Below are 11,991 nucleotides of genomic sequence, written 5' to 3'. Positions count from 1 at the left end.
AATCCCTGGGCAATTATAACTTTCCAGTCTAAGCTCTCCACCCCTCACGCAGTAATTCAGACCAATAGTAATATTCAGGTCTGGGGTCCCATGCTGCTCATTGGGTCTCATCACTGTCCCTAGGCAGGCTGTTTATCTTTCCTGTTGCGGTTTCTGCTGACAGAGGTGTCTTCATTCCTTGGGTCCCACCCTTGTCTCTCAAGGTCCTGACGACCCGGAGATAGTAATTCCAGCAATTAACACTGCCCCAGCAGTGACAGTAGGTGTTATCTCCCAAGGTCCTGACAAGGGGGAAATAGTCCAGACCCCCCCCACCCCAATTAACACTGTTTCAGCAGTGAGAGGAGGCTTTGTTTCCCAGGGTCCTGGTGCCCAAGCAGGCCTTATTTCAAAGCCTTGACCTCCTCCCTCCCGGAGTGTGGGGCACAGGAATGCGGACTGCTTGTAACTCCCTTATCTTTCCAGCCTGCACCAGCTCTGGGGCCCTTTCTGACTGAACTAGGAGTGCGGCCTAAGGCTTCAGCAAATTTAGCTGCTCATGCTAAGCAAGTTTTATGGAAGTTGTGCTAAGCAGCAATAATTTACACTCCAGGTCCAAAAGTCTCTGCCTGATCGTGGTCTGGTTTTTCGCAGGCTCGGTGTGTCCTGAGTGGTCGCAGGGAGACCATTTCGGGGTTGCAGCAGCTCCGTCCTGTTTCCACAGGGAACAGATGGCTTGTTCGGGGTTATGGTTTCCTGCAAAATCTGCAATGTGCGCAGGAAGGCTTTCACCTTATGTACCAAGAAACGTTTAAGGCAAAAATTCACTCATCTGTCCGCCACACTGTGGATGAAGGAACAGGCTTGTTTAGATCCTCATCCACCACAGCACTGCTAAAACAGTCAGGCTGAGACAGTTTGATGTGCAGGCAGTTTGTTATGAAGTGATCTTTTGTTTTTCTGAGGGATCAGCAAATAAAGGCCTGGTAATTGCCTAGTTTTGAACACAAGCTGTTGGTGGAGCCGAAGAAGGCCTTTCTAGGGTAACAGCAATGGTATTTGGATCTTCTTTTAGGGGTTCATTTCCATTTAAATGACTTGATTTCTGCATTTAAAAAGAAGAGATTGCAAGATGGATATATGCAAACACACAGCCTTTAAAATCCCCAAACAGAACACTCTCCTACTAGATATCTCTACAAACGGCCTCGACACCTAGATAGAAAAAAGCCACCCTGCTTTAATTATATATGCAAGTCCAACAAGTGTGGTTAATTTCTACATTCAGGTTTCTGCATATTGGTATCAAATGAGGACCATTCTTGAAACCCTACCCAAACAGCTCAACATGGATTAAAGCTATTCCAAAATATATATGTTTTTCTCCATTAAACATTCCCTGAAAACCCTGGAATAACTGTTCTTATGCTCAGGAAGGAGACAGTTTGGTTTCACTGTCTCAGCTAAAGTGAAACTACTAAAACTAAAACAAATAATCTCTTTTTTTAATGTTTTAAGCATTGGTAAGATCCACTTAAAATGTATCAAGAGGATATTTATCAGAGGTGTAGGAAGCTGAGCTGGAAGTATAAAATAATGGAAGCAGCACTGCTGCAAAATTTAGCATTAGCTACTATTTGGATGATTCTGGTTGCAGCATAAGGGCTGTGAAGAAAGCTGCAGTGAGGGAGAGAAAATAAAACTCATGTGCTAAAAAAAACCAAATCCACTACTAATTTGGTATCATTATCTGTTGCTTTGCCCCCAGATCACCTTAACCATACAAGGAGGAAGCCATGGTCATGTAAATCTGGCCTGCTTACTACTGGCCCCCTGCTGACCAAAGAATGGATGGGGATAAGACAGTGCTGCTGATAACTAAAAGGCACATTCTCCAAGTGTGAAATCATAATGTCTTGGTAAACAATCGCGCTCTTAGCTTAGAATTGTTCTTTCAGCCCACTCTGGAGTTAAATCCCATTCAAGATAATGGTCTTACTACTATATCTATCCCCTTCAGAGCAATAACTCGTCTTTATACTATCTATGGTATTAATTCCTCCTCCTTCCTAAATTAGCCAACGACAGAGAGTAGATATGCAGCAATTCACATAAGTGTAGCAGTTGAAAGCCAAGCGATTAAAGATAATGACATGGGGAATTTCAGATAAGACAAATGAATTATTCAAATAGTAATTTTCTCCTTGGACAGGAAGAAAAATACTTAAGAGGAGAAGAAGAAGAAGAAGAAGAAGAAGAAGAAGAAGAAGAAGAAGAAGAAGAAGAAGAAGAAAGTCAGTAGCAGGAAAGCAAATGTATTCTGAACACATTTTAATACTTGTTATTACCTGATATTAAAAAGTAAATAAGCTTGCTGACTGAGAACCATTTTGATTTCACAAAAGACTACAGAGGCATCATTCATCTCAGATCAAAGTCTACCAGCAGCCTGCAAATAAAAGCAGCCATGTCTTCAGAGGAACTGCACACTTTCTAAATGAAAACACAAAGAGAACTCTTCAGAACAGAGAATACACCAAAAAAGATCAAATTAAACATGAAATAAAACCTTTTTCCCTAAAAGCAGTGGTTACCAGTAAAGTTTTCATGCAAGTACCTCCTCACCAGCACAGAGCTCACCCTGTTAGAAATGAAATTGTTATTTACCTTTGTGTAGCAGAAATAACGTCCTGCATGACTACTGACACCTCTATATACCAGGACTGCATATAAGGCATAGAGGAGTGGTTCTCCAACGGATTGAGATGCGTATGTTCGAAGATCCAGATACTCAGGATATTTCACATCCTAAAGAGAGACCAAGAAGACGCAAGAATTATCCTGGAATACTTTATGAAATAGCCTGATAAAAACACATCAAAGAACACAGACTAGAAGTACTTAAATGTATTTACTGGTTCACTAAAAAGAGGTCCTCCCAATAAACAACATGCAGTAATTTCAGTTGCAGAGAACTGTTCTCTGCAAAATCAGCTTTCATAGCAGAGTATATGTTTACCATCACATGAACTTTATTGTTGCCAGAAGAGAAAAAAGAAATACTTATTGCAGTGATTTTCCTTTGATATCTTCAGTCTACAGTTATTGTCTGTAGATATTAACAACTTTTAGAAGACTATTCTGCTTTGGGAAATCTCCCATTCCAAGAAGACAAAGTTGCACTACAATTTTACATATATATATACACCTTGCTAATCTTCCCACCAGTGAAAGCTGCAAATCTTTTCAGAGATATTGTGAGATGTATTGTAAATCTCTTTGATGCAGGAACCATCTCTTTTACACCTTAAAAACAAGCACAACCAATTTTTTAAAGTATCTTTTTTTCCCCAAAAAGAGTCAAACCAGTTTTGATGCCTCACACATGCCTATGCTATTTGAGTGATACTTACTTGCACTTTTCTTTTCATAAATCCATATGCTGCATTTCACATTTGCTAATTCAGAGAAGATGGCAGGATAGAACTACAAAACAAAGCATTGAGAACATCATCTTTTGACAGACCATCTATTTTTATTATGCCAGAAAGTAAGGCTTACCACCAACTCATAATGTAGCAGGAATCTCTCCCTAGAGCGGATGACCACAGTGTTACACAAGGCAGCACTTCTTGTACTTTCAAAGAGGTGTCAAGAATGGAAGGCATGAATAGTGATGATAAAATGTGTTTTTCTCTAGGCAATAGAGCTGGATAAGTCTGTGTATTATAAGCAAATTCTGCATAATTCACAAATATCAAGGTATTGCTGAAGTCTTGACTCACAGGAATAGTTCCATGTTCTGGCCATTGCTCTTATCTGCAACAGAGGAGAAAGCTCTGGCTGACACAAGAACATCAAGAAGCATTCCAGAAAGAAAACAGCAGTAGAAATCCTGTTAATGAATTTCAGAGAAATAATTCTGAGAACTAAATAGCTCATGCAAATGATTAACACCCCCCCTCCCAAGCTAAACACACAAAGCACATTTTTCCATCAAAACTGTGTCTGTGTTACTCCCTTCTCCCAGGCTCACAGGAGCTGCAGGCAGCGGCACGTTCAAGCCCTGGCCTGGAGAGATGCAGAAGGAGCTGTTTGGCCCCAGCTCAGAGAAATCTTGGGAAAGGAGAGCCAGAGAAGGCTTGACAACTGATTTCTTCCTGGTTTCTTCTGCCCTTCCAATAAATACTTGCTTGGATATAATTTTGGCAGCAATACTTGTGAGATTTTTCACCCATCATATTTACAACTCTCCCTCACCCTTCTCCCCACACATACACACACACACACACACCTCCCCCTCCATCAGGGATAGTCTCATCCTCTCACTTCATTTTTTTATGCACTTACAGAAGTTAATTATAAATGGATTACCAGTTAACGTTGTAAGGTTGTTGATCAGTAGCTGCTTGTGTTGTGTCTTTCTGTTTGCCAGAGTGCATTGAAGTTGTGAAACAGTATGCCGGCTTATAAGCACTCCTGATCTTTCAGTAAATCAGTGCATAACGAGATCTGAATTCCTTTGTTTGACTTTCCTTTTCCAGAACTACAGGCCAGGCAGCCTCACCTCAATCCTTGGGAAGATGATGGAACAGCTCATCCCGGATACCATTTCCAGGCTCATGAAGGATAAGAAGGTGATCAGTAGTAGTCAGCATGGATTCACAAAGGGGAAATCATGCTTAACCAGCCTGAGAGCCTTCTGTGATGGGATGACTCGCTGGGTAGAGGAGGGGAGAGCAGTGGATGTTGTCTCCCTTGGCTTCGGCAAGGCTTTTGACACTGTCTCTCATAAGATCCTCATAGGCAAGCTGAGGAAGTGCAAGCTAGATGAGCAGACAGGGAGGTGGACTGAAAACTGGCTGAATGGCAAAGCTCAGAGGGTTGTGCTCAGCAGTGCAAAGTCTACTTGGAGGCCAGTAACTAGCGGTGTGCCCCAGGGGTCAATGCTGGGTCCAATATTGTTCAACTTCTTCATCAGTGACCTGGATGAAGGGACAGAGTGCACCCTCAGCAAGTTTGCTGATGATACAAAACTGGGAGGAGTGGCTGATACACCAGAGGGCTGTGCTGCCATTCAGAGGGACCTGGACAGGCTGGAGAGATGGGCAGAGAGGAACCTCATGAAGTTCAACAAAGGCAAGTGCAGGGTCCTGCACCTAGGGAGGAATAACCTCATGTACCAGCACAGGCTGGGGGATGACCTTCTGGAAAGCAGCTCTGTGGAGAAGGTCCTGGGGGTCCTGGTGGACAAGAAGTTAACCATGAGCCAGCAATGTGCCCTTGTGGCCAAGAAGGCCAATGGTATCCTGGGGTGCATTAGGAAGAGCATTGCCGGCAGGTTGAGGGAGGTGATCCTCCCCCTCTACTCAGCCCTGGTGAGGCCGCATCCGGAGTACTGTGTCCAGTTCTGGGCTCCCCGATACAAGAGAGATATGGACGTACTGGAGCGAGTCCAGCAGAAGGCCACTAAGATGATGAAGGGACTGGAGCATCTCTCATATGTGGAAAGACTGAGAGAGTTGTGACTGTTCAGCCTGGAGTAGAGGAGGCTGAGGCGGGACCTTATCAATGTGTATAAATATCTGAAGGGAGGGTGTAGAGAGGATGGGGCCAGACTCTCTTCAGTGGTGCCCAGCGACAGGACAAGAGGCAATGGGCACAAACTGAAGCACGGGAAGTTCCATCTGAGTATGAGGAAAAACTTCTTTACCGTGAGGGTAACCAAGCACTGGAACAGGTTTTCTAGAGAGGTTGTGGAGTCTCCATCCTTGGAGATATTCAAAAGCTGTCTGGACATGATCCTGGGCAATATGCTCTAGGTGACCCTGCTTGAGCGTGGGGGTTGGACTAAATGATCTCCAGAGGTCCCTTCCAACCTCAACCATTCTGTGATTCTGTGAAACACAAGAAAGCAGCTGAGGAATGAAGACAGGGACAGAAAAGGCCTCTTCTCCCACACAGGTTGCAGCCCTCGCAACACTGAGGTTTCAGCCAACCACAGCAGGCATTCTCCACACCAGGGCAGCTAAGACAGGAGCCTGAAAGGTCTTGAAGGTGGTGAGTTTCAAAGGGAACTTAGAGGACAACAAAAGGGGAAACTGAGAAGACCACACTGAACTCAGGCAATCTTACCCTTTCTGTGTAAGTAGTATATTTCGCACAGCCGAGTAATGCTTCTAATGTAGCAGAAACAACTTCTTTCACAGAGTATCACGGTCTGAGAAAACTTTCATTTTTCCTCTCTAATTACAATTTACATATTGATAGGTATGACCATGCTAGAGGCATGCTCTGAGCAGGGAGGACATAGCTTCTTCCTCAGAAAATGTGAATAACAGTGAGAAGTTAGTATATACGCTTTATGCTGCATTCTCTGAATTGCCTTTTTGTGATTTTTGTATAGATACTCTGCTTACAAACAGCTGTTTCAGGACTTGTTTTTCCACTTTAAAACTTATCAGAAATAATGGCTGGGGTTGGAATATGCAAGAAGACTGTGTGATGCCTTCCATTGCCTAGGCACAACTAAGCTGTTAAGCTTTTGTGATTTTACTCCTCAGCTCCTGAATCTCATTGTTCCACATGCACAAAAGAATGATGTTTGCCTGGGCAGTGTGGTTAGCCTACAGGCTCAAAGGCACTGCTTAGCGTCCTGTGCTTGTCCCTGTGGCTGAGATTTGGATTCCCATTTGCCTGTTTTTCCTTGACATCTCCTCACCTCCCAAAGAATCTCCTGGGTGCTGTAGTTTAGTTGCCTGTTACAGGCAAAAGGATCCCAGAATCATTTTTATAAATTGACTTAAGCTCCTCTGTAATATATTCCTTTCATTGAGAGTCACTTCCAGGATTTCCTTTTTAGGGAACTGCATTTATTGGGTGTAGGGGATAGAGTAATAGATAGAGTTAAGCAGCTGAAGGCCATGGGCTGAATAGATAGCAGTATGGGAACATAGGGAGTAACCGCACAGAATGAGGGAACATGACCTTTGGGAAGGTATAACGTGGCGCTTGCAAGGAGAAGAGAAAGTACCGTAAATCACTGTGGGAAAGTACCAATCCGGGCTAGAGCTTATATATAGGGCTTGCTTGCTTGAATACAGTTGATTCTGATCCAGCACATCGGAGTCCGTGAATCAGACCGCCACAACTGGGGGCAAGTTTATGAGTATTTGTTCTTGTACCAGCATTACTTGTGGGCGTAACTGGTTCTCTGTCCCTAGAGCAACTTCTATTATATGTAACAATCATATTTCCTCTGTCTTAGTTTTGCTATGTCAAATTACATTCTCCTAGTGTGCTTTTGAATGATTGGCACTTTGTTTTTGGAGCATCTTCATAGCTTGCCTTTGTCACTTTTCGTTTGAATCTCAGTTCCCTTTCTTCAAATGAGACCAGAATTGCTCACGCTATTTTGTATGATATCTCTCAAGTGACAGTATGAACAGTTCTGTGGCTGCTGAGGAACTATTGCTTTTTTCATGATTCTACTGGTGGATTAGTAGTTGATGATTAGCTGATACGCTCCGTTTTGTATCTGGATAAGAATTTGCAGCAACCTCCACATTTACTGAGCCTTGGTGTAGAGCAGAAATTCGTGTGCTGCTGCATTTTTGTACTGAGGAGTTAGTCAGTAGGTGCTGCTGTCAGTGCCGGCCTGGAATTCAGAGCTCTCCTCTGGGCACTCAGTGGGAAATAATGTGGGAATGAGGGTAATTCGTGAAAGGCTCTAGCAACTTTGTTTGCTGTGAGGGAAGAAACTTGACGGCTTTCAGGAGAATGCTCTTTGTGATTAAGGGAATAAGTTCAGCATATGATCTTTAGAGCCACTTTCTGAATGGATCTGAGTGTGGTAAGGCTGTTTTTAAGGACGGAAGAGGATGTTGCAGTAGTTGAGCTCATCATGCCTTGAGGAAGAGATGTAATTATGCAATAGCTTGTGAGGGCAGTACCTCACTCATGTTCTGCAGCCTGTGCAAGACTTGAACAAGGAGAAAAAAAATGTATAAAAAGCTTCAAGCCAAAAACTATATGCCTCGTAATTATCCTCCTGCATGCATCATAATTAATTGAAGCTCTCTCAGGAGTGCCCTTCTTGATCTGTCCTGCTGTTTTGGTCACATCTGTGAACATGAAGTTCAGAGGAAATCAGGGGGAATAGATTCACAAATACAGTTACTTTGCAAGGCTCTGGCATACCGTATGCCAAAGTCAAGCTGCATATAAGTACCAGGTGCTTTTCTAATCACTCAGATGGCAATACTAATATCCTCTTGGATTATTTCTCTGTAGAAGTACTCTTAAACAAGAAAAATTCCATAAAGAAGTGTTGATGGCGATTGTGGTGAGAAAGGTTGTTTTGGATGCTGTAAGCACTTGGAGCTTGGAGAAAGCTATCTATTGCTTGATAAGAACACTTTGACATTCTTTAGAGCAGTCAGTTTAGGAAAGAAGAGGGGGCCTCAGTTTTGGAAGAGCGATGATTCAATACATGCAAAGGGCTTATGTTTTACAGAGTGGATACTTAATGCTCAGTGAAACTGGGTGCTCTGTGTGTCTGATTACAGATTTGAACAACTTGTAGCTGAATTTTGATTGTAAACTGGTTAAACATTTTACCTTCCCAGCAAAGACTGAATTTTGCTCTCACAAGGGGAAACGTGTAATGCAGTTTGAAATCAGATGCACGAGGAATACAGATAATGGGCTGGAAACTTCTTAGCTCTCACAGTACATTCTGGAGGAGGCTTCACTTGATTTTTGATGTGAAGTGTTCTCCTCCCTGCTCCTATGCAGACTCTAAACGGTGGCAATATTTAATCCATTAGCATAGTATGTAACTTACTGGCACTGGTGGCTCTAAGGGGGCTCTCTGCAATTGGATTTTTAGACTTTTTAAAAGCAATTGGATTTCTTTGAAGGGGTTAGGCATAAACTCTAAATATTTTAATGTAAAATTCTACTGCCCCTCTGCTTTACAGTAGGCTATTCAGAAAGAACCACCCCCCCCCAACAGAAAATTTATAAATAGAGGCAGCGATGGGGTTTCTTTGCCTTTCTTAAACCCAGGACATGGGTTCTGTTGGATTTATCTTTAGGTAAACTGAGACATCAATACATTTGTGTGCTTGAAAAGCTTCTGCCATTATTGAGCTTTTATAGTAGCAGTAAAAAGTAATTTCTTAAGAACAGATGAAATCCAGAATATACATAGATTCAAAGTATAAGGGATTGCTTGCCATAGTTAAAGGCTTAGTGTCTTGTGTGATAAGCGGAAAGTATACTCAAAACATGTCCTGGTTTAAAAAGGTGGTTTGGGAGTTTTGTCATCTATGATTTTTTTTACATACCTGAGAACCTGATTACTTTATAAGCTGGAGAGGTTTGTCTGTTGGAAGTCAATTGCAATTGTTTGCTTGAAAGACCAGGCATTTCCCTTTATGGGCGCAATGTCTGTAGATTTAATAGTTAGCTGTATATATTCCCTATCAGCAAAACTCAGTTCACAGCATGAGGAAATAGAACTTTAAATTCTTCTCTTTCAAGAAGGTTAAAAGTACTGCAAATAAGAAAAACCTTCAAATGTTTTGCTGCTTTATTCATTGGCATTCTCTTCTAAACAATGGTAGCTTAGCCTTTCTACTTGATATTTAAGTATTATCTGGAAATACAGAATACCTTTTTCTTCCTCCCAGCTTTAGACTTTCTCCTCAGCTACTGCCGACCAATTCTGAGAGACAAAATCCAATAAGTTACAACTTTTTAAGAAGGAATGAAAGGCTTTACTATCAAGTCCTGCCTGTTTATCTGGAGATAGATCAAATCCATGGACCAGTGGACTGAGTTCTTGTGAACTGCTAAAGATATGAAATGGAAATGGGAGGAGGCAGAAGGAGTATGGGGAAGCAGCAAAAGTTTGGGGAGAAGCTGCGAGGCTTTAGACAGCAGGACAGCATATATTATGATATCATTTGAAGGAACTGCAAAAATGGCTTCAGGCAGAGACTCAAACATATCAGTGTTTGAGGTACTGCTACTTGGTGTGAAGGGCTTTGAACTCTCTGACAAGGCCTGTGTTAACTATTACATCTTAAATCCATTTTTTCTCATCCTCTTTGGAAAGATAAGGTTGAATCTCTGCACCATGGCTACTGGACATCAGAGCCTGACGTGGCTACCCTGATCCTGAGGAAATGGAGGATTGTTTCTAGGGCCAGCGCTGACCCCTGAGCTGGGGGCTTAGCTCTGAGCTACTGGAGCCTTCTGTCGGAAAAGGGACCTGCCTTGATGCCAGAAACAGTTGACATGCTGGAATTTCAGTATTCAGTTTTAGAAGGGATTTACCAACACTATCCAAGTCATGTAGTTTGAAAGCACTTGGTGGTAAACACACGTAGTCAAGATTTTTGTTTCCATATTCAGGAAAACATTATCCACTGGAGAGCAACTTGTTTCATCTTTTAAACACCTTCTTTTAATGCCAGCTCTCAGAAGTCTGGAAAGTGAAGGCTGTACTCCTAACGGAAGTCTGCTGCTGGAAATCGAGGTAGTTGTCGTCCTAAAGTCACTGAAGAACAAGATGGGATTTAGCTTCCTAATTTTTCAAGCTTTGGCCTTTATGAAGAAAGAACTGACCTTGCAGTTAAGTTATTGAAATGCTCAATTGATTTCTCTTATGAACAATGCAACAACCATACTGTTCAATGGCAGACTGTCGGAAGGTATGCGTTTAGTGAACACATCTTGATTGCCTTTTACATTGAGTGCATTGCATACACTTGACTCAAGATATAAACAGTCATCTCAGAGTCACTGGAGTTATTCTCCTAGGCAAACTTACACTTACAGATCTGTCTAATAACCCTATGGTTGTGAGAACGTGGGGAAGGCTGGGTCCAAGTGAATCTCTTGACTCAGAGAAGGCTTTAGACAAATGTTTTCAGTCTAAAGAGCTTCAGGTAGGGTGCCCTCATGATAACAGTATCCAGTTGCTTGGGAAAGCACAGCATTCAGGGGCTTCAAGGGCACATAAATGAAAATGAAACTGGAAAAGGATAATGAAATGAAACTGGAAAATACATGTATCCATCCATCCATGTATCATGCAAGCAAAACAGCTGGTGCAGATGCTGGACCCTTCTGTAATAATGTGGTTAATGTAGCTTCCAGTGAGACTCCAACAGCCTCCCACCATACACGGACATGTGGAATATAAATGATAGTTGGTGCTGTCCTCTGCTCTTCCCGCCTGCTAGTGAAAAGGAAGTTGAATACATATCAAGAGAATATTGAGCCAGGTAGAATGGGCTGCTATGTAGCTAGTAACTATGTATCTATGCGAACTAACACATGTAAACAGGATGTAAACTGCAAACTGTTTATCAGCCAGATAGTACTAAGTGTCAGAAAACCCCTTCCATTAAGATATTTGTTTGTCTTGGTAGGTGAAAAAAATCTACTTTGATTACATTACAGACCTAGCTCCACAGACAGAATTAGACCTTAATCTCTGCCTGACTTCAGAGCTACTGAGATGTAAGATCACTCCTAAGAAGCCTCACAGCTGGATTCATGTGGTCATGTGACTGCAGAGGTTTCAGTTCAGGATGGGCTTGTGCCCAAGTCAGTCTGGAGCACAAGTAGCACGACATAGGCAGGAAAGCTGAGGGCAGGCACTGTCCTAGAAGCCTGGTTTTGAATCACAGAAGGTCATTTTGTAAGAGGTGACCAGCCTTCAACCTGTCTGAAGAGCTCCCCAGCTCACAGCCTGCTGCCTCATTTCCAGAGGTTCCTTCAGACCAAGTTTCTTGCTCAAGAACATCACAAGCCATTGCCTGTATGTGGTGCCTCAGGCACATTAGTACATGCTGTTGGTACATGTGGGCACTGACTAGACATTATTGGTAGATGACCACAGAGGCAACCATCAAACAACCCAAATGCAGATCTTCCTCTTATGGGACAGATGAGCACTCAGCCATGTAACGTGTCTGCCCATACTGTCACAGCTCT

The 11,991-nt window shown here is 42.5% G+C and overlaps 1 long non-coding RNA gene across 1 annotated transcript; it reads right to left on the bottom strand.

Annotated features, from left to right (window-relative positions):
- Positions 1-400: 400 nt before the first annotated feature.
- LOC135328794 (uncharacterized) lies at positions 401-5,466 on the bottom strand. Its single transcript, XR_010389833.1, has 4 exons — positions 4,354-5,466; positions 3,393-3,798; positions 2,328-2,787; positions 401-1,084 (listed from the first exon to the last, which is right to left on the bottom strand). It is a non-coding gene; the product is annotated as an uncharacterized LOC135328794 (long non-coding RNA).
- Positions 5,467-11,991: the final 6,525 nt, after the last annotated feature.

Source organism: Dromaius novaehollandiae, chromosome 6 (genome assembly GCF_036370855.1).
Source record: "Dromaius novaehollandiae isolate bDroNov1 chromosome 6, bDroNov1.hap1, whole genome shotgun sequence".
Classification (NCBI taxonomy): Eukaryota; Metazoa; Chordata; class Aves; order Casuariiformes; family Dromaiidae; genus Dromaius; species Dromaius novaehollandiae.
This window is presented reverse-complemented; position numbering and strand designations above follow the sequence as displayed.